This window comes from Lemur catta, chromosome 17, assembly GCF_020740605.2.
Source record: "Lemur catta isolate mLemCat1 chromosome 17, mLemCat1.pri, whole genome shotgun sequence".
Lineage (NCBI taxonomy): Eukaryota > Metazoa > Chordata > Mammalia > Primates > Lemuridae > Lemur > Lemur catta.
In genome coordinates, this window is record NC_059144.1 from 41,664,636 (window position 1) to 41,685,097 (window position 20,462).

The 20,462-nt window shown below is 54.0% G+C and overlaps 1 long non-coding RNA gene across 1 annotated transcript; it reads left to right on the forward strand.

Moving 5' to 3' along the window:
- The first annotated feature begins 12,494 nt into the window (after nucleotides 1-12,494).
- Nucleotides 12,495-15,795, forward strand: LOC123622719. Its single transcript, XR_006729622.1, has 2 exons — nucleotides 12,495-12,769; nucleotides 14,511-15,795. It is a non-coding gene; the product is annotated as an uncharacterized LOC123622719 (long non-coding RNA).
- The last annotated feature ends 4,667 nt before the right edge of the window (nucleotides 15,796-20,462 follow it).

A 20,462-nucleotide genomic window follows, 5' to 3' on the forward strand; every position in this document is an offset into this window, starting at 1 on the left:
AGGCCTTCCCGGAGCCTCCCCACCCTCACCCCCAACAGCATGGCCGCCCTGGCTTGCGGTTGCTGTTGCTTCCAGGACCACCTTGTGCTCCCGCAATGCCCAGCTGGCAGGTTGACAGCTCCACGTGGGTTTCACACAGACCCTAAACTTCACAGAACGGGGCCCTCCACTTATTCCCCTCCCGATGCCCCAGCCCGGCGCGCCTGTCTTCCCATTTCGGGAAATGGCGCCACCCTCCACGCAGGCACTCGGGTCAAACCCCGGTGGCCTGATTGGTTCCTCTCCCTCACCCCACACCTCCCGTCTGTCACGAGTCCTCAACTGCCAAGTACACCCCGAATCCATGCCCTCATTGCCACGTTCACAGCCACCACCACAGCGCAGGCTGCCACCCTCCTCTTCCACCTGGACTGTGGCCCTCGGCTTCTCCTCCCTGCTCTCCTGGCTCCCAGCTTCGCTCCACTTCACCCACACAGTTGCAGGAAACATTTTAAAAGACAAGTCATGTTCCTCCCCTGCTCAAAACCCTCCAGGACTCCGCATCCCTCTTAGAATAAAAATCCTCCTCCTCACTGTGGCCTATAAGACCTTGTATGATCTGACCCTTGCCCACCTCCCCAACCTCATCTCTACCCCTCTCCCCTCACCCACTCTGCTCCTGCCACACTTGCCTCCTTTCTGTTCCTGAACTCGCAAGCTTTTCCCTACCTCCAGATGGAAACTTGCTTTTCCGTTTGCCCGAACCTTCTTCCGCCGGTGTCTGTCTGGCTCACTCTCTCACCTTCTTCAGGTCTGTGCTCAAATATCACCTCCTCAGGGAAGCCTTCCAGGACCTGCCCATCTCAAATGCTCCCCTCCGTCACTGTCTATCCCTCTACCTGCTTTATTTTCCTTTGCTGTAGTTACCACTACCTGACGTGGAACGCATCTGCCGGTACATTCGTTTTTATCTGGTTTGCTGCTAAATATTTAACAACTGGTTCTCAACAAGGGGGAAGCCCTGATCTTTACACTTACCAATTTCCATGGTGTAAATGCTCCCACCATGGCCAGTTTCAAGCTGCCAATGCGACTTCACTGAACGTGGCATTGGGAAGGCCATTATATACTATGTCCACCATGTGACATGGCATACGGTATGATGTGACACACAGCGTGTCAACGACTTCAAGAATGTGGAGAACAGTAAAATAACTAGAAAATGATGAGTTTGGAGCAGTTGTTATCTTTGTTTTTATTAAATGTATTTGGTTGTAAGTTCATATGATTCAATTTTTGGTGATGGCTGCACATCACAACTAACCCGCAGAACTCGGGAGCCCGTGGGAGCCGGGGTGTGCGCAGTGTGAGGATGGGGACGCGCCCACCCTGCTCCCTGTCGTGTCCTGGGGCCTGGAACGGCAGAAGGAGCTCGTGGTGGGTGCACGGCCTGTATGTGTTGACTATTGTATAACCCACCCGTTCGCATCAGAGAGCACAGGCAGCCTCAACTTGACTTTGCGGGCTAAGTCCCACCCACAGACAGGTTCCATTTGGCTCTCAGAATGTTTTCAACATATTTTAAAATTCATTGCCAACAGTTAAAAGTCAAGAGTTCTTGTTTGTTTGTTTGTTTGTTTTTGCATGAAATCTTACATCAGCCTAGATTGGAAATCTTTCTCTTGGAAAATCAGAAGCTCTGGGCAAAATGGGCCCAGTTCTCTCGTGACAACCGAGGCCAGAACTGGGGAGCTGCCACCCCCCCCAGATGGGACATGAGCTCACTCGGCACTTTACCACAACCCCCACCCCTCCCTCTAGTCCCACACGGGGCTGTTTCATTCCTTACATAACCCACCGGGCCCTGGGGATATTTGAGTTGCGATTGCTGTCTTAGCCTCCATTTTAGCACTTGCCATGGCGTGGGCCTGTCACCGTGTCCCACCAGGCAGTGGGCGCCTTGAGACAGGCTCTGGGAGGTAGACCCAGAATTCCCACTGTGGGTCCTGGCACACAGTAGGCCCACACGTTCTGGGATTTGATTAAATATTTGTTGTCCAGCAAATCCCAAACCCCCAGCTCCGGTAACTGGGGCACGCACTAAACTCAAGCCCCGACCGGAATGTGACAAAGAGGTTGGCCGAGGCCAGGGTTTAAAAATACTTCAGGGCTGGTCAGCTGCGAGGTGCTGGGAGGTGTTGAAACATCCAGGCAAAGGCTGGCCAGAGGCCAGCCCAGACTTCGCTCTGTGCGATGTGGGCTAGCGGGAGGGGTCACCGGCGGGTCCTGGGGGGTGAGGGTGGGGAAACCGGCTGCGGCCCCATCCCCCGAGGCCCTGCTTGGGAAAGGTCAGTGCTGTTTATAAACAGCATCTGGTGACATGACACAATTTCGCATAAAGGGTTACCGGGCAGGGCATGGACGCAGGGCGGCCTCCCCTAATGCCTCCACGCTGTGGTCTCCTGGCGGCGTCGAGCAAGCCAGGATGTCGCTAGCTCTGTGGTCTTTCCGTGGCCTTCGGAGCCACAGCCCAGCCCGCTGGAGCCATGCTTAAAAATAACGCTCCCCGCACGGTCCCCTGGGGGCCAGCCAGCATGGCGGACGGGGAAGCAATGGGCTCTGATGAGCGCCTGCTGGATGCCAGGCGCTGCAGGGGCCTGGGGGGGGGGAATCATCATCCCAGAGGGGGAAACTGAGGCTCATGGAGTGATGCTACTGGCTCAGTTTCCTGGTAAGTAAGTGGGAGAGATGCCACACAAGCCCAGGAGATGAAGTGACAAGACGTCAGGGAGCTCTGTGTCCCACTCTGCTGGGTCCCGAGCCACTGGAGCGGTGTTTGGCACTAGCAAGCACTAAGAGGTGGCTCCCATGGAACTTGTCCCCAGCCTGCTCCTCCTGCCGGCTGCTCGGCTGGGTCACCGGCAGCTCCATCCCTCCAGATGCTCAGGCCAGAGACTTCATCCCCAGCCCCTCTGCTCCTGTCACCCCCACCGAGTCCTTGCTGCTCCTGTCCTGGCCCAGCCCTGCGTCTCTCACCGGGCCCTGCAGGAGCCTCATGGTCCCGTCCCTGGTCCCGGCCTCCATCCCCGCCCCCATGGTCCACCCCCGCCCCGACGTTCTTCCTCCATCAGCGCCTAAAGGGACACAGTCGACTTTTTATCCATCACCCACATGCATCAGGATGCAGCAGGGAACAAAACACAGACATCCCTGCCCTCGTGGAGCCGACGTTACAGGGTTATGGGAGGAAGGGGGGATATGCCTTAACAGATAAGTTAAATATATCGTGTTTCAGATGGCAGTAAGTGCTGAGGAGAAAAATAAACCCGGGAAGGGCACAGAGAACATCAGAAAAGTCCAAGTCTACATGGGGGCGGGGGGGCAGGGGCAGGGACTGTCTTACCGAGCAAATATTTGAATACACACTTGAAAGAGATGAGGGATTGGGCAATGGGGAATTCTGAAGGAAGAGCCTTCCTGGCAGAGGAAACAGCAAGCGCAAGGTCCTCGAGGCTGGACAGTGCCTGGCATGTGTGAGGATGACAATGAAGGGCCCAGTGTGGCTGGAGCAGAGTGAGTGAGGGGCAGCCTGGGAGGAAGTGAGGTCATAGAGCTAAGGGGCAGATCCTGCAGAGCCTTGCACATTAGAGGAAGGACCCGGGCTTTTCTCTTGGGTAGGTGGGAGCCATGGAGGGTTCTGGACAGAAGAGGACATGATCTGAGTTAGGGTCTGAAATAATCCCTCTGGCTGGGTGTGGAGAATGGACTGTCAGGGACAACAGGGAAGGAGGACAACCAGGGGGAGGTGAGTGCAATGGTCCAAGTCAAAGATGACGGTGAATGGGCCCAGGGGGTGGCTGAGGGGGTATGGAGAGGGGAGAAGTCCATGCTCAAAGATCGTGGACCGGCTCTGTTCTGAAGGTGGAACTGGCAGGACATGCTGCTGGACTAGATGTGACAGAAATCACGAAGCTGAGGTTGACTCCAGAGTTTCAGGCTGAGCAACTGGAAAGACGGAGCTTTTGCCTTTCAGAGACGTGTGAGCACCACGCTGGGCTCCACGGAGGGATGGGCACGGGGCCCGGGGCCACACGGGACCTGCACGAAGGCCATCCCTGGTGTGGTGGGCTTTGCTTCTCGAAATTCCTGCCGGGTCAGCTCAGGATTCCTCTCCAGCTCCCCAGCCCCACCCCTGGCCCAGAGGCCCTTATACATCCTGCAGGAGCCACCAGGTCCCTTCTCCCCTTCGATGCCTGAAGAGCAGCAAATGCTTCTCTAGTCCTTCTCGTGTGCCTGGCAAGATCCTCCCTTTACCTCCGTTAAGTCACCTGGTCATCACAAGAATTGAAGAGCAGAGGGCCATGAGTACACCCGTTCTGGGGATGGAGAAACCAAGGCCCACAGAGATTAAGTCGCTTACCCCGGACCACGCAGCCAGCACACGGGACAGGCAGGATTTGACCCGGGGGCCAGGCCCAGGGCTCATTCTCTTAACCGCTGCACTGTCGCATGAGCGGCTCACCGTTGGCTACGAGGCGCTAACCTGGGCTTGAGGGGCTGGGCTGGGGGAAGAGGGCTGCGGCGGCCCCTTTCACACAATGGGAGCAGTGGCCATTTTCTGGGGACCTGCCCCGGGGCCTCGTGCTGCACTCAGCTTTCTGGATTCCACACGCCAGCCGCAGGGGCAGGTATCACAGTGATTGTACCCATGCTACAGATGAGGAAACCAAGAGAGAGGAAGTGCCCCGTCCAAAGTCACACAGCCTGCTGTGAGCGCCTGGGGCTTCAGACCCTGTTCTGTCCCCTCCTCCACACTACTTGTGCTGGTCACCTGCTTCCTGCCTTGGTGGTGGGGGCCAGTGGCCACGCTGCCTTTTCTTTCTCTGGCTGGCGTGGGACAAGGAAGCCGAGGATGGGCAGAGGTACTCGGGATGGCACAGCTGGGTGGTTCCCGCTCTTCGGGCTGGCAGCCTCTGCCTGGTGCAGCCGTTGCTGAGGCCGGCGCTGGGCCGGGGGCTCCACAGCTGAGCGTGCGAGACAGGTCGAGGCCATAGTTGCCTCGGACGGGGCAGAAAGTGGTGGGGTTGTCACGGGAGTCGAGGTTGGGAGCAGCGCAGAGGAGCAGGAGTGTGAACCTTGTGCCTGGGCAGCCTCTTCGCCCCTCTGGGCCTCAGCCTCCCCCTCCACGCGACGGGATGACAATGTCTGCCACAAAAGGCTGCGGTCGGGGCCAGAGGAGAGCAGCGAGGGGCACACGCCGTCTCCGCCTGGCTCTCCGCTGGCTTCAGGGCAGGAAGAGCACGGGACGTGGCTTGTCACACGTGTTCCGGGAACCCGGCACATAGGAGGGGCCCAGAGCCTGCTGGACACATGGCAGAGAAGAAAGGAACCTTCTGGAGACTCACTTTCCTCCCCAGTAAAGCGCATGTTTTCCATTTACATGGACACAGACCCTCTCACCTGGCAAGGTGAGTACTAAGAGCATCTTCACTTAACAGGTAAGAAAATTGACACCCACAGAGGTTCTGAGATTTACCCGAGGTCACAGAGCTAAGAAGTGACGGAGCAAGGATTTGAACTTGACTCCCCCGCCTCCTCAGCATTAGCTCTTCAATCACAAAGCGGGAATAATTACAGCCTGCATTTTGCTGAGCACTTGTTATGTGCCACGCATTATCCTAAGCACTTTACATGCATTAACTAATACTAATTTTGACCTCAGGTGGATGAGAGGGGTGATGTCTTCTTACCATTGTACACACAAAGAGGTTAGGTAAGGTATGCGAGGTCCCAGAGTTAGCAGGCGCAGAGCCAGGACTCAGACTCAGGCAGTCTGGGCCCCCGAGTCCTTGGTCTTAAATCACAGTGCCCTATGGAGAGGGTTAGTAATGACAGGCATGGCAGGCACACAGGAAGCGCTTACTGAATCCTGCAAGCCTTGAACTGCGTGAAGCGATAAGTGGGGCTCTCCTACTCGCAGCCACACTGAGGTCTCCCCTGGGAATTCGCTCGTTTCCACGCCTTCCTCTTGCTCCCACTGGACGGGGCAGAAGCTGCCCAGGGGCCATTTTCCCCCTTCTCCCCCTCCCGCGGGAAAATCCTGTGCGGCATCCACCAGGTCGCCGGCTGCCGGCCAGGGGACTGGCTCGAGCGGAGTTTGGCCAGGTTATCGGGTTTCGTGGTCAGCCACCTTCGCCCCTGACCAGAGCTGTCTTTCCAAAACAGAACATTCAGTCACTGCCTGTCCCTGCGCGCAGCTGTCCTTGTGCCCCGACCTTGCTTTCTGCCCACCCGCCTGGGGTTTTCCCAGTATCCTTGTCTCTTACTGACATCTCGCGAAGACGACAAGAGCGGGGACAAGAGAGTCAGAGAACGGGAAGCGGAGAGGCTGGGAGGGACAGTGAGAGAATCTGAGAGACCGTCAGATACTAACGGAGGGAGACAGAGACAGATACGGAGAGAGACAGAAAGAGGAGACAGACGGAGAGGGAGAGACAGAGACAAAGAAAGAGACACACAGATGGAGAGACAGAGAGAGCCCTGCAGATACCCTCTGCCCTCTGAAGCTACCTCGTGGGCAGTGTCTGCCATCTTGGGTCTGCTTCCAATGGGTCTTGACCTTCTCCCAAGGCAACAGCATCTTCTCCCAACAACCCTCCTCCCCACCAGCCCAGCAGGCCACCAGAGACACCCCCTGCCTCTCTGCCTCACCTCCAGGCACAGTCCCTCACCCAACTACCTCCAGCTCGTCCCCTCCTCCAGGAAGCCCACTCTGCTCTCACAGCTCCTCTGTATACCCTGACCACGCCTGTCTCACGACCCCATGGTCCAGTGGCAGGTTTGCCTCCTGCACCCCGTCGAGGTGCAGGGCCTGGGTCTGTCCTGCTCGCCCGCATCCCTGTGCTCGGCACAGTGCCTGGCACGGTAAATCTGGGTACTCAGTAAACAGTGGCTGAATCAAGGAGGAAATGAGCAGATTATGTGTCGCACAACCTCCCCCCACCCCGCCCCGGCTGAGCTTATCACTGTTCGCATTTCCCTTGTGATAATCTGATTAGGGCCTGCGTCCCTTCGGATCCCAGGATGGCAGGGTCTGTGTCTGTGATAGTCATCCTGTTTTCCCATCGCCTGGAACAGTGCCTGGCACAGAGTAGGCGCTCAAATACTGGTTGAATGAATGAATGAACAAGCCAATGGATGAATCACCAGCCACCTGGAGATTTTAAATCATATATTTTAACCCATTTGAACTCGGTTCACACGCTCTCCATTGTCCTTCAACTCGGACCCCGAGTCCTCGCCGAGGCCCACTAGGGGCCGTTGACAAGATCTGGCCGTTGACACCATCCCCGACCTTTCCCCTTCCAACTCCACTCCCACCGGCACCAGTGTCTCCAGGGCGCCGTGCACGGGAGCAACATCAGCCACCGCCCCTGCACCCCGCCGTTAGTCATGTCAGCGGAGTTGTTTTTTTTCCATGAAGGAGACTGCTGAGAGAAATGGAACACACATTTGCACAAACGACCTCAATGTCACCAATGGACCTTGGTCACTGTGACAGTCTCCAAGGTTCGGCCAGGCAGCTTCCCAGGGCCTTGTCCTGAGACAGGGCTTGAGTCCTGGCTGCTCTGTCCCTCTCCTCCTATCTCGACCCCCTAAAGGGCTGGCTGGGTGGGAGGCGTGTCCCGGGGGCCCCTGGGTCTGGCCTTCACGTTCTGCAGGGAGCCAGGGGAGGGGTGCTACCTGGGCAGACCCCATGCCACCCTTCAGGCTCAGACCAGGCCCCACCTCCTGCCCTGGCCACCTTCCTTGCTCCTGTGGACTCCCAACTGAGCTCATGTCATGCTCAGCTGAAATTCTGTTTCCACGAACCACCTCCTGTGAGCCCTGGTCACAGCCCTAGGAGGTGGGTGCTGTCAGTCATCCCATCGCACAGAGGCAGACGGGGAGAGGTTCACGGTTTGCCCAAGGTCATGGAGCTCGTGTTTCAGCATCGCTGTGACTTGAGCCTGTGAAAAGCCCCAGGTCCCACTTTTCCTCGTCGCTTTTTGTGAGTACCTTAGACTTTTCTCCATTCACAATAATGCTGTCTATGACTAGAAATAATTTCATTTCTTCTTTTCCCATCTGGCTGCCTTGGCACATTTGAGGACAGAACTTGCACAACACACATTGTAGCTCAAGTGGATTATGTAATCTGCAGAGGGATTTTTTTTCGGGAAGTTAAGTTTGCTCAATTATTAAAAATTTGAAAAATAGAGAACAGAAAGAAAAAATAAAAATTTTTATTGGATCACCCACAAAGACCAATTTTCTAGCAGTTTTGTTCTCTGAGTGGCTTTCTTCCTTTTGAAATTTTATTACAGAGTTGTAGTCACACTCTGTACACAATTTCAATTCTTGCGGTTCCCAAATTGTACAAAATCATGTTTTTCCTCTAATTACAAAGTCTTCTTTGATATTACTTTTAATATTTGCCTATTGCGGCAGGATCCATGTTTCCCCTTAATTCTCTGATCTCTCCCTCTTCCTTACCAGTAGAAATTGCAAGTTTTTGCTGGGCATCCGGCCACCCAGGAAAAACTATATTTCCCAGCCTCTCTTGCAGCTAGGTGTCCATGTGACTTAAGTTCTGGCCAGTGGGCTATAAGTAACTTCCAAGTTGGCTGGCTGGAGTGCAGATGGGATGGCCAGAGCCCGACTGGTCCTCTGGGCCAAGGTGGAACAAGAGAACAGAACCTGAGTCCCTGATGAATTTGTGGAGCCACCCTGCTGGCCCTGGGCTGCCACCTCCACACACCTTTTATATAAGAGAGAAACAATCTTCTATTTCACGAACATTCTTAAACCTGGTAATACCTATAACCAAACTGCCTTCCAAAATGGTTCAGCTGACATGTAGCCCCGTCCCCCAGCAGGGCACGTGAGGATCCATTCGGGGCCAGGGTAGAGATTCCAATGTTCAAAATCATTCCCTCTAGCAGCCAAAGATGAGTCAGAGATAGTCATTCTTGATAGTTCTAGAATAAAAGACATTGATGAAAAGTCATTAACCATGAAGCTTAGGAGGCCTAGAATGATCTACTGTCAGTCAAGCGGTCTTAGTTGCAAGTGACAGAATCCACCACTCTGGGTAGTTTACCCAGAAAAGGAGTTTATTAAAGGTTACTGAGTGGTTCGTGGAACCCTCAGGGGCGGTCCCAGGGCCAGGACTGGAGGCTTCGCAGCCGTGAGCAAGGCCCGAGTTTTGGAGCGAGCGGCCCCAGTGAGCCCTACTGAGCGCAGGCGTGCCTTCTACACAAGGACCCCTCCCGCCGTGTCCTCTGGGACCAGATTCTCTTCTGCACCTCTCTCATCCTCTTGTTCTCCTCTAACGGAATGCTCCGGTCACATGCCTGCACCCAAGCCACAAGGGAGGCTGGGGAAGCCAGTTTTCTGGCACCTCCTTTGGAGAGGTTCTGGCTACAAAGGCAGGAAATGCCCTGCAGAGTGTACGCAAGGTGTGGGGCCGCCGGAAAGGAGGGCTCTATGAGTACAGACCCGACTGGGCCTGCGGGAGGGATGTAAGAAGAGCTCCAGCATCACTGTTTTATTTCTCCTCCACTTACAGTGGGAGAACAGCAGAGAGAAGCAAAGGTGACAACAATGCCATTCCCATCCGTGTCACTCATGTGGTTTACCCAGCTCTGCAGGGGCTAAGTGACAGTGCGGACCCACATGGCAGACCCCACGATTTGTCCTCACTCCACCACCGAGCTGCATGTCACCATGGTTACCTGATGTAGGTGTGTCTCCGTGACCACTGCCCACATCCTTCAGGAGGAGGCCGTGCGTGGCCACCCACTGTTGGACAGGCCCTGGGACACAGTAGATGCTCAGCAAAAAATCCTGAATGAAAGAACGATGGCATTTGGCTCCCAGCCTTGGAAGAAACCTTGGAGTCCTGGAGTTAATGTTTATTGATTCACCACTATTTCCTGAGCACCTACGGTGCTCCAGGCCCGATTTTAGGTGCTGGGGATTACTGTGGGAAAGAAAACAGTGGTCCTGGCTGGGCGTGGTGGCTCACACCTGTAATCCTAGCACTCTGGGAGGCCGAGGTGGGAGGATCTCTTGAGCTCAGGAGTTCGAGACCAGCCTGAGCAAGAGCAAGACCTGGCCTCTACCAAAAATAGAAAAAAAAGAAAAAATAGCTGGACAGCTAAAAATAGAAAAACTTAGCTGGGTGTGGTAGCATGCACCTGTAGTCCCAGCCACTTGGGAGGCTGAGGCAGGAGGACTGCCTCAGATGAGGAGCTTGAGGTTGCTGTGAGCTAGGCTGATGCCACGGCACTGTAGCCTGGGCAACACAGTGAGACTCTGTCTCAAAAAAAGAAGAAAAGAAAACAGAGGCTCAAGTCCCTGCCCTCATAGTGGAGGAGACAGACAATAAATAAGAAAACCAAACATATTAATACCACATAACGTGGTATAACACAATGCCCAGTAGTTGCAAATGTCTTGTGAATAAATGTGAAACTGGGTAAGTGACTTCGGGTGCCAATTTAGAAAGACAGTTGAGGAGGCCTCTCTGATCTCAAACTCCTGACCTCAGGTGATCCCCTTGCCTCGGCCTTCCAGAGCGCTAGCATTACAGGCGTGAGCCACCGCACTGGGCTTTGGAGGCCTCTCTGAGAAGGTAACATTTGAGCAGAGACCTGAAGAGCCAAGCAAATATGCATTCTAGTTGGAGGGAACAGCCAGTGCAAAGGCCCTGAGGTAGGAATGAGGTTGGCGTGTGCTTCTTGGGGTGAGGTCGTCAGGGAGGCAAGGGTTACACCCAGTTTCCCAACTTTAGCAAATCTACAGAACCCTTAACTGGTGGAAACAGCGGGTGGGGAGGGCCGAGTTCTTCACTCTTAAGCTTCTCTGGAAAAACATGATGTCAGGAACAGTCAGTAAATCTTGACTTGTCCCAGAAAACAATGGGCCCATGTAACCAGTGAAGTGTCAGGCTGAAAGTAATCGGCCAAAGGGCTGGGGCGCGAGTGGATCATATGGCATTTGTTAACAGATCTGCGTTTGAAAAAGAGCTTCCCAGTTGGGGGTAGATGAAGCTTCTGGCCAACATCAAAAAGATGTTTATTGTGGTGACTCTGTGCAGACATGAAAAACGGAGATTCGCTGCATAGAGATGTGGAAAGATGTACCCGACGTGTTAAGTGAAAAAAAATAGGTCACAGGGTAGTATTATATATGGCACGATCCCTTTTGAAAATTCACTCATTCATTTACAAAATATTCATTATGGATCTACAATGTGCCTGCATACTGCTGGGTAGGGAAGACGCAGCCATGGCTGTCCCAGCCTCCTGGGACTCACCGGATAGTGGGGAAGGCAGATAATGATCAGATCAGTACACAAATGTGTCATCTCAAACTTTGATCAGTGCTAAGGACAGACACCTGGTGCTACAAGAATGTGCACATACATCAAGTGTTGCGAAAAGCCCACAGGATGTACTCCAGAATGTGAAAGGGGTAAAGGCTTCAGGGGACTCCGCTTTCCTTTTGTTCCCCTTTCTTTGGATTGTCTGTAGGTTCTGATTTGTTTATAATGTCATGCTTTCTAATTGAGTGAATTTTAAAAAGCAACAAAATGAGTGCGTGTGGGGGTGGTTGGAAATCATATGTCTGAAGATGACTTAAAACCAGGGAAGGAAGGACACATAAGAAACTGGTGACTGTATTTGCTTCCAAAGGCGGGGGTGGGAGAGAACCTCGATTCTCACAGGATGCCTTTTGAACCCTTTGAATGGGTATGTATTCAGAAAATAATAATAAGCAAAGATATTTTAAAATGAAACTTCAAGTTTTATTTCCATGAAAAATGAGAACACAGGCAACAGTAGGATCTCAATATAAATACGCTCGCTGGGTGGAATTCCCACCAACATCTTAGAGTGATTCTCTCTGGGTAACCTTTTGCTTTTTTCTTTGTACTTTTCTGTATCTTCTATATTTAAAATAAGAAGAATTTTAAAAAGTTAAAAAGGATCCTGTATATGGAGCACTTACCACGGGAGATCCCGTCCGGGGTGCTTTACAAATGTGTTTTTGCTTCATCCTCACAACAACCCTCTCATTTGTTATTTCCTTTTGACAGATGAGGAAACTGAGGCTCAGAGGGTGCAGCCACTGGCCCCAGGTCACATAGCTGGATCTGTCCCACATCTGTCTGATCCTAAAGTCTGTTTTTAAACAGGAAGCTCAGGTGCCCTCCCAGTGTCCTTTAAGGAAATGACATTGCTTTGAAAATCAGGGGGAAAAAACAAACAAACCAAACAAGAAATATTGCATTTTTTTTAACCACTTATTCAAGCTCTGATGGGGCCTGAGACCAGCCAGGCCTGGGGAGGGTTTCTCGGCAGGGCACTGTTTGTATTTTGGGTGGGGCTCTGCTGCCTGGCTGTCCCCCTTGGCACATCCCTGCCTGCTAAACAGCAGCCACGCTCCCCTGTCACTGTGACACCCAGACCCCCTCCTCCACCTCCGCCAGCCTCCTCCCCAGGAAAACTGCTTGTTTCAGTGACCGAGCTCCCGCTGTGGGCCGGCACCCCCGCTGTGCTGCAAGCCACCTTGTGGGTTGACCCTCCCTGCAGACCCGATGCCTGGGTGGCCTTATTTTACAGGGAGACAAAGCTCTGAGAGGCTGGGTGACTTGTCCCAGGTCACACAGCCAGGACTTGGCCGCATGCTGTGCTGTCTACGCTCTGGGACCAAGTGTCCTGCGGCCACGGGGAAGGGGAAGGTGAGTGGAGGGGCCGCAGCCCCAGGCCCGCAGGCAGGGGGGCCACCAGCGCCTGCCCGCCGCCCTCCCGCCAGCTCAAGCCAGCGGGGAGATCCAAACCCGGGCGGGCGGGCGGCGGGCAGGCGGCCACTACGGTGGGGACCGGGAAGCCCAGCGCTCCCTCCCGCCTGCCCGGCAGCGTCCCGGGGCCGCCTGCCAGGCCCCGCCTGACGTCAGGCTCTGACCAGGGACATAATGTGCTGGCGCTGGGGCGAGGGCGGACTGCGGAGACGGCGGGAGGCGGGCGGGGTGGGGGAGAGAGACAGAGAGAAGGAGAGAGAAGCAGGGGGAGACAGGGAGAGACAGAGACGCAGGGCGGGACGCAGAGGGAGGGAGGGAGGCGGGGAAAGTGAAAAGGAGAAACTGAGACAGAAAATAAGAGACAGAGAGAGAGAAAACACACAACTAGGAAGATGTTCAGAGACAGGGAGGGAGGGAGGGAGGGGGGATGGGGGGGCGGGACATGCAGAGGAGGGGCAGTGGCGGGGGCGGGGCGCGGGCTGAGTGCTCCGGAGACCCCAGACCTGCCCTGTGAGCTGGTGACGCCCCTCTGGGAGCCTCCCACCCCTCACCCAGGCCATGGAGTCATAGAAACAGGGCCTCGCTCATCTGGGGAGGGGACAGAGCCCCCCATGGTGTGGGGAGGGGTGGGTGTCCATCTACGGAAAGTGCTGTGGCGGAGCCCTGCCCTGCCCGTGGCCAGTGCTCGGTGACATGCAGGGGAGGTTAAGAGGGCGTCGGGAAGAGAAACGAGATGCCCAGAGTGAGGGCAGGGGTGGGAGTTGTCCCCGTGGGGAGCAACTCCCCCTCCATAGCACCCCCTTCCCTGCAGCCTTGGAGCACCCCCTCTCCCGCCCCCCCTGCGTGACTCTAGCATGAGGCCACCAGCACAGACCTTGGCCCGGCCTTGCCTGTCTTGGGGCCCAACCCCCTGTTTATGGGCTCAAGAAGGCCATGATCCCAGGGCCATCGCGTCACCAAAGCCCAGCAAGGCCAGGCCCTGGTCACTTCTGGCCTTCCGGCCGTATCACTCCTTGTCCAGCTTAATTATTAAATGGCCTGGCAGGGCTGAGGGACTGAGCCAGCTGCCCTCCTGGGTGGGGATAGCTGTGCCCATGTGCCCTCCATTAGTGCAGGGCCCGCACTCCAGAGACCACTGGTGGCACTTGGAAAGGTGAAGATGCAAAGGCTCCTTTCTCTCGCTCCAACTTTTCCCAGAAGCCTTCATCACCCTCATCCTCCCCGCAGAATTCCCATTTATCGAGCGCTTACTGCGGGCCAGGTGCGGTTCTGAGAACATCACAGGGCTCGTTTACTTGATCCTCCCGACAGCCCCAAGACGGTAACTGCTGTTATTATCCCATTTTATAGATGAAGACTCTGAGGCTCAGAGAGCTGGGGTCACTTGCCCAAGGCCACCTTTAAGGAGTGGCAGGACCAGTTACCCCCTTAACCAGAGAGCAGCCACGATTTGCTGGGCAACTCCTTCAACCGCCAGGGTAACGCCACCAGGCAGTGCTTCTCGGCCGGGGGTGATTTTGCTCCCCAGGAGGCATTAGGCTGTATCTGGGGACATTTTAGGTTGTCACGACTGAGGAGCAGGGATGCTGCCCAGGACAGCCCCACAGCAGAAAATTATCGATAGCACCAAGGTTGAGAACCCTGCTATGATGTAAGTTCTCTTATGATCGCCATTTTATAGATGTGGAAACTGAGGCACAGGGAGAGGCTGCCACTTGCCCAAGAAGCCCCCTTGACCCCCTGCTTGTCATCATGAGACCCCACTGCCAATGCCGAGAGCTCCCACCTTAAGGGACTCCTCCTCTGTCCGAGGCCCTTCCAGGTCCTCGCTTGCTCGGTACCGAGGACGCTTCACTTTAATCACTGAGAAACGAGATCGAGTCCAAACGTCGCTAGGAATGTGGGACTGCCCTGGAATGAATGTGTGTGTTACGCACGGCAGCACTGAGGGACATGTGAGATCGACCGCACATGGATTCATGGAGCAAGCACGTTCTGAGCACCTACTGTGTACCAGGCCCTGTCCTTGGAGACCCAGCAGAGGCGCAGGCAGACCCGGCCCTGCTCAGTCTTTGCAGCTGACGCCTAGTGGGAAAGGCAGACAACAAACAAGAAAACCAATAAGCAATCAAGGTCATTTTAGACTGTGTTACATGCCCCTGTGGGGAGGGGGAAGGCCACTCTCGAGAGGGTGGTGTCCAACAGGACCTCTCTGAGGAGATGAGGCTAGAAGGATGAGAAGGGACCAGCCTCGGGAAGAGGGAGAAGGGAAAAGGTCCACGCAGAGGAATGACATGTGCAAAGGCCCTGAGGCAGGCGCTTGCCTGGAGTGTTAAGTACATTGGATGCCAGTGTCTGCAGTCAAATGCGGGGGGAGGAGAGAGAAGGAGATGAGATTCAAGACGTAACAAGTGAACAGATGAGCAGCACCTGGGACCGCTGTAAGGGCTTTGCATGGGCAGGTGGGAGCCCTGGGGAGATTTTGAGCAGCGGAGGCACCAGGTCTGATTTAGGTTCTAACAGGATCCCTTTGGATGCGTTGGTTAGCTGCAGTGGCCCCCGCCAAAGATGTCCATGTCTCAATCCCCAGAATTTGTGAATGTTCCTTAATATGGCAAAAGGAACTTTGCAGCTGTGATTTAGTTAAGGCTCTTAAAATGGGAAGATTACCCTGCATTATCCAGGTGGCCCCAATGTCATCACGGGGGTCTTTATAAGACGAGAGCAGAGGGAGACCTGACTACAGAAGAGGAGAAGGCGGAGAGAAGAGAAAATGACAGACGCAGAGATTGGTGATGTGCCTTGAAAGAGGAGGAAGGGGCCGTGAGCCACGGGACGCGGGCAGCCACTAGAAGCCGAAACGGGCAAGGAAACCGATTTCCTGCTGGAGCCTCTGGAGGCAGCCCCGCCAGCACCTTGGCTTCTGACCGCTGGAACCGCACGAGAATAAATGAGTGTTGTTTTAAGCCACTGCGTTTGCAGTCATTTGTTTTGGCAGCAAGAGGGACTAAGAGAGATGCTGTGGGGAGGACAGCTGCAGGAGGGCCAGGGTGGGAGCAGGGGACCAGGCGGGAGGGGCTACTGCAATAGTCCAGGCAGAAAATGGCGGTGGACGGAGAGAAGTGGCTGCCTCCCTCAGCCGTCCCCGGGCCGGTGCCCAGGACAGAGCAGGCCACCTCCTTCTAATGCCAATGACACTGCTTGCGTTCCAGAAATTTCCGCTTTGTGGGGGTAGTGCCCTATCCTTCTTGAGGTGTCAGACATTCTAAACCAGCACCCTAGGGAACGTGCCGGACAACTGACCTGCCCAGGGCTGTTACTACACAAGGAAGCTGAAGCGGGGAGGTTGGGGTCTTCCCCAAAGTGCACAGCTGGCCAGTGGCCGAGTCCAGAGCTCGGATTCAGCCCTTGCCAGACCCACAGCTGGGGTCTGTCTTAATTTCCAGCCTGCTGGGGGCCCTGAGAAATAAGACTGTCTTGGCCTAAGAGGCACAGTAGGTATAGATAACCCTGCCCGATGTCCTGGCTGAGCCTGGAGAAGTCCATCAATACCTCAAGCTGGAAACTTCTAAGAAATGAGGATGGGGGCTTAGATCTGGGCCCCTGGGTCAAACCCCAGCTTCCATCCTGCCCTGCTGTGTGGCCTCAGGCTAGTGGCCTCCCCTCTCTGGCCCAGGGCTCCTCTAATAACCCCAGCTAAAATTCTGGGCAGAGTTGATAAAGCCTTACGGACCGTATTTTAAAATAAAAAAAGACCCAGTATGTATTCTAGCTGACATGTTATATCAGATTATACTGCTTGGGGCATACAAATGCAGTCATAATAAGTATAATAAACTTAATTGGAAAAATTCGACAATAAACAAAAGAAGAGTTTATTTTTCTCTCGTGCGAATGAAGTCCAGATGTAGGCAGTTTGGGATGGGTTTGGCAACTCCAGGAAGCCCTTAGTGTCTCAGGCTCCTTCCTGCACACCACTCTCCCATCTCTATGTAACCCTCTTTCTCATGGTCCAAGATGAAGGCCACTGCACCAGCCTTCTCGTCTGCCTTCCAGATGGCAGGATGGACAAGGAAGGAGGATGGGCAAAGGACAGAGACCAACTGAATCTCTAGGAGAGATTCCAGAAACTGTCACACAACTCCTAATTTCACCCCTTTGGCCAGAACTCAAGCCCATGGCTGCACCTAGCTGCAAGGGAAGCTAAGAAGAACTATGTTCATTGTGCATGGTCAGGAACTCAGCTAGAAGTCAATCAAATATCTGTAAATCAACAAGATAGTTTCAAATAGTGATATATCCTGTAAAGGAACAAAATGGGGTAATCTGGAGGAGAATGAGGGTGAGGAGACAACATAGCCAAGAACTAAATGATGATATGGCCTGAGGGACAAGCATGAGGAACAGAAAAGCGGGCTGCTCTTGAGATAGAAACAAGCCTGGTTATGGTGAAGAAACAAAAAGATGGCCAGCGTGGCTAGAGGTGGGGCAGGGATGCGGTGCGGGGCACAGCTGGAAGGAAACAAGGTCAGAGATGTCGGCAGGGCTAGATTCTGGGAAAAACAGTAAGGCCCAGGGAGGAATTTGGGATTTTTTTCTCTGAGTGCAGTGAGGTGATATTGGAGGGCTGACTGATGTGGTATCACAGTCGTGAGAATGCCGAGCTCCCTGAGCCCCAGGGGATTGACGGGAGCCCTTCTGAGAGTGTCATTCATTCATTAGCCTCTAATAACTATTAACAGCTGACCTGCTATGTGGCCGGCTCTGTGCCCGGTACTGGGCTGTAGCAGAGGAAATGACCCTTCCCATCCCCGTCCTCGGGAAGAGGGGAGAGAGATGGAGCCATCACAGAAGCGGATCACTGCAGCTCGCAGGCGGTTGCAAGGGATTTGGAGGGAGGTAAACAGGCCGCAAGAGGGCCTGAGTCCGCCCGGGGATCACACGGGACTTCCCACTGTAGGTGATATTTGAGCTGAAATTTGAACACTAAGGATGTATTATCTTGGTGAGGTCTAGAAAGGAGGAGAGAACATTCCAGCTTGTGCAAAGGCCTGGAGGCAGAAAGAGAGTTGCGTGTTCTAGAAACTCAGTGGGCTCCGGCCTGGCCAGGGTTGAGGAGGATGAAGGGGAGGTAACTGGAGATAGCCCTGGAGAGGTTGGCAGAGGTCAGGTGACAGCAAGCCTGGGAGGAGGCGCTCAGGGATTCCATGTTCTGGGCAGGATGATTTATTTGACCCCAAATCCCTGGGAGGGGCCTGCAGCTGATTCAAAACAAGCAGGGACCCAGATCTCCTTGGAGGGTGTTTACAAGCTCGCTGATGACTCGGGCCTCTGCCTTCCCGTGGGTGCCCTGTGCCGGGATGTTCTCTTCTGGCTCCTCAGCCCTGAAACCACACCCTGACTCACGCCTCCTGCCCAGCCACCCCTCCCGCCACCGTCACCGCAGAGGCCGCCAGCCCCGGCCCCACCCCCTTGAAGGATCCACAGACTGGACTCGCGGGACCCCGGCACCCGGAAGACACCCACGTGTCCAATGAGACCTGCCTACTTCACAGAGGGAGAAACTAAGTCCCCAGGAGGAGGACACCCTGCCCCAAAGTCTCACCCAGGACTGGAATAGAGCCAGGGCCTGGTCCCAGGTCTCCTAACAGCTGGTCCTAAATACACCACTTAATTAAAGAAGAAAAAGAAGGAGAAGAAGGGAAGAAGCAGGAAGAGAGGAGGGGAGGGAGGAGGAAGAGCTTGAAAAGCAATACTGAAATGGACAACTTCTAAGCCTGAGCCCTTCCTGGGCAGGGTGGGGGCAGGGATTAGTGTTTGTTGGACAGCCACTATGTGCCAGGGACCTTCCCTACGTCAGCTCGTTCAGTGGAACCCTCACAGTAGGATGAATACAATTCCATACTCTGTTTAGAAAACAGAAGCTATGCAACCCATCCACCATGACACAGCAGTTATCTGGCAGAGAGGAGAACTGAACCCGGGTCTGGCTGCAATTCCTGGCCCCCAGCATGCTCCAGTCCCCAGCCCAGCCTCTGCTCTGCTCCCTTCTTTGCAGCAGTCGCAGTCCCGTCTTCTGAAGCTAAACAGCAGAGGTTTTCACCTGGCTGCCCACAAGCCTACAAATATGCTTCCTTTGGCCCACGGGGCATTTTAATTAAATTTGAGCCAATGTTCACAAATCAAGAGATTTCACATGAAATCTCAGATTTCCACCTCCCTTAAAACACTGTAAGATTTGACTGTGCTGGGCCCACCTTCCCTCCTGGCAAGAAGCAACTGGGAATAGGGGTGTTCGAAGGAGACTCTCGAGTTCTCCACACTCCCCACCTCTCCCTACTGCCTCCCTGGTCCTGAGGCTGAACGTCAGGTGCCGTTTATCACAATACACACTCTGTTATTTTTCTGAGGACAGGGACATATTTTTCTGTGCCCGTATCTCTCAAAAAGAGGAAAACAAGTAATATTCCAAGAAGGGACAGATTTCATGAAAAATGGGAGAATGCCTATTTCTTTGTGGAACTGAGGGATATTGCCCTGTGTTTATTATGCAAACAAAGTATGCCTGACCCTCCCTCCCACTGCTTAGGTTTCCTGCCTAGTGACCCTAGTAGGAGTGTCAAGTTTAGCAAATAAAAATATGGGCTGTCCAGTTCACTCTGAGTTTCAGAGTGACAATGAATGATTTTTCAGTATAAATATATCCTGTGCAACATTTGGGACATTCTTATACTACAACATTTTCTTAGTTGACTTGAAATTCTAATTTAACGGGGCGTCCTGGATTTTATCCGGCAACTTCCTCTAGGGGGGTTGAGAGCGGGTCTCTAAGGGGCTTGCACTTGAACCCAGGTTCCTCCCTGCAGCACTCACCTCACTGAGTGATCTTGGGCAAGTCATTTAAGTTCATCATGAATAGGGATGATAATAGCATGAGGACTTGATGAAATAATGCACGTAAAGAGCTTAGGACAGAGCCTGGCTCCCTTTACGTGCTCAGTAAATGTCAGCTGCGCGGGCAGATGACACCTGTCACCTGCCCAACACCTGTGCCCGTCTTCTTTGCTAACTGAACCCTGATTGGTGCCAACCATACTTGGCCCAGCCCCAGCAGATGAATGTGATTGGTCAAGCCAGTCATGGCACACCCATTCCAGTCTGCCAGGGACTGGTCCATGGTGAGCACGGTCCACTGGTTCAGCCAATGAGACAACAGGGAGTCTGCTGGGATGAGTGCTCCCAGGAGACTTTTCTCCCACCAAAGAGTTGGCAGACCTGCCCCTGTCCCTACCTTTTTCCTGCCATCTTATAACAATAAGGTGGCAGAAAGCCAGCATGCTGAAGATGGTGAAAGTCAAGGTTGGAGGACTCCTAGGCTGACTGCACTAAACTTCCTTTTAAGTGAATGGTAGATGTCCTTATGGCTGAAGCCACTGATGATTGGCAGATAAGGGTCTGGCCTCTGGAGTCAGGTGCCTGGCATCACGTTTCAGTTATGTCACATACTAGCTCTGTGCCTCAGTTTCCCTACATGGAGAATGGAGGGAACGATAGTATCAGCTTCATAGGGTTGTGGTAAAGATTAAATGAGTCCATGTACGTGAAATGCTTATTATAGGACCTGGCAAGTTAC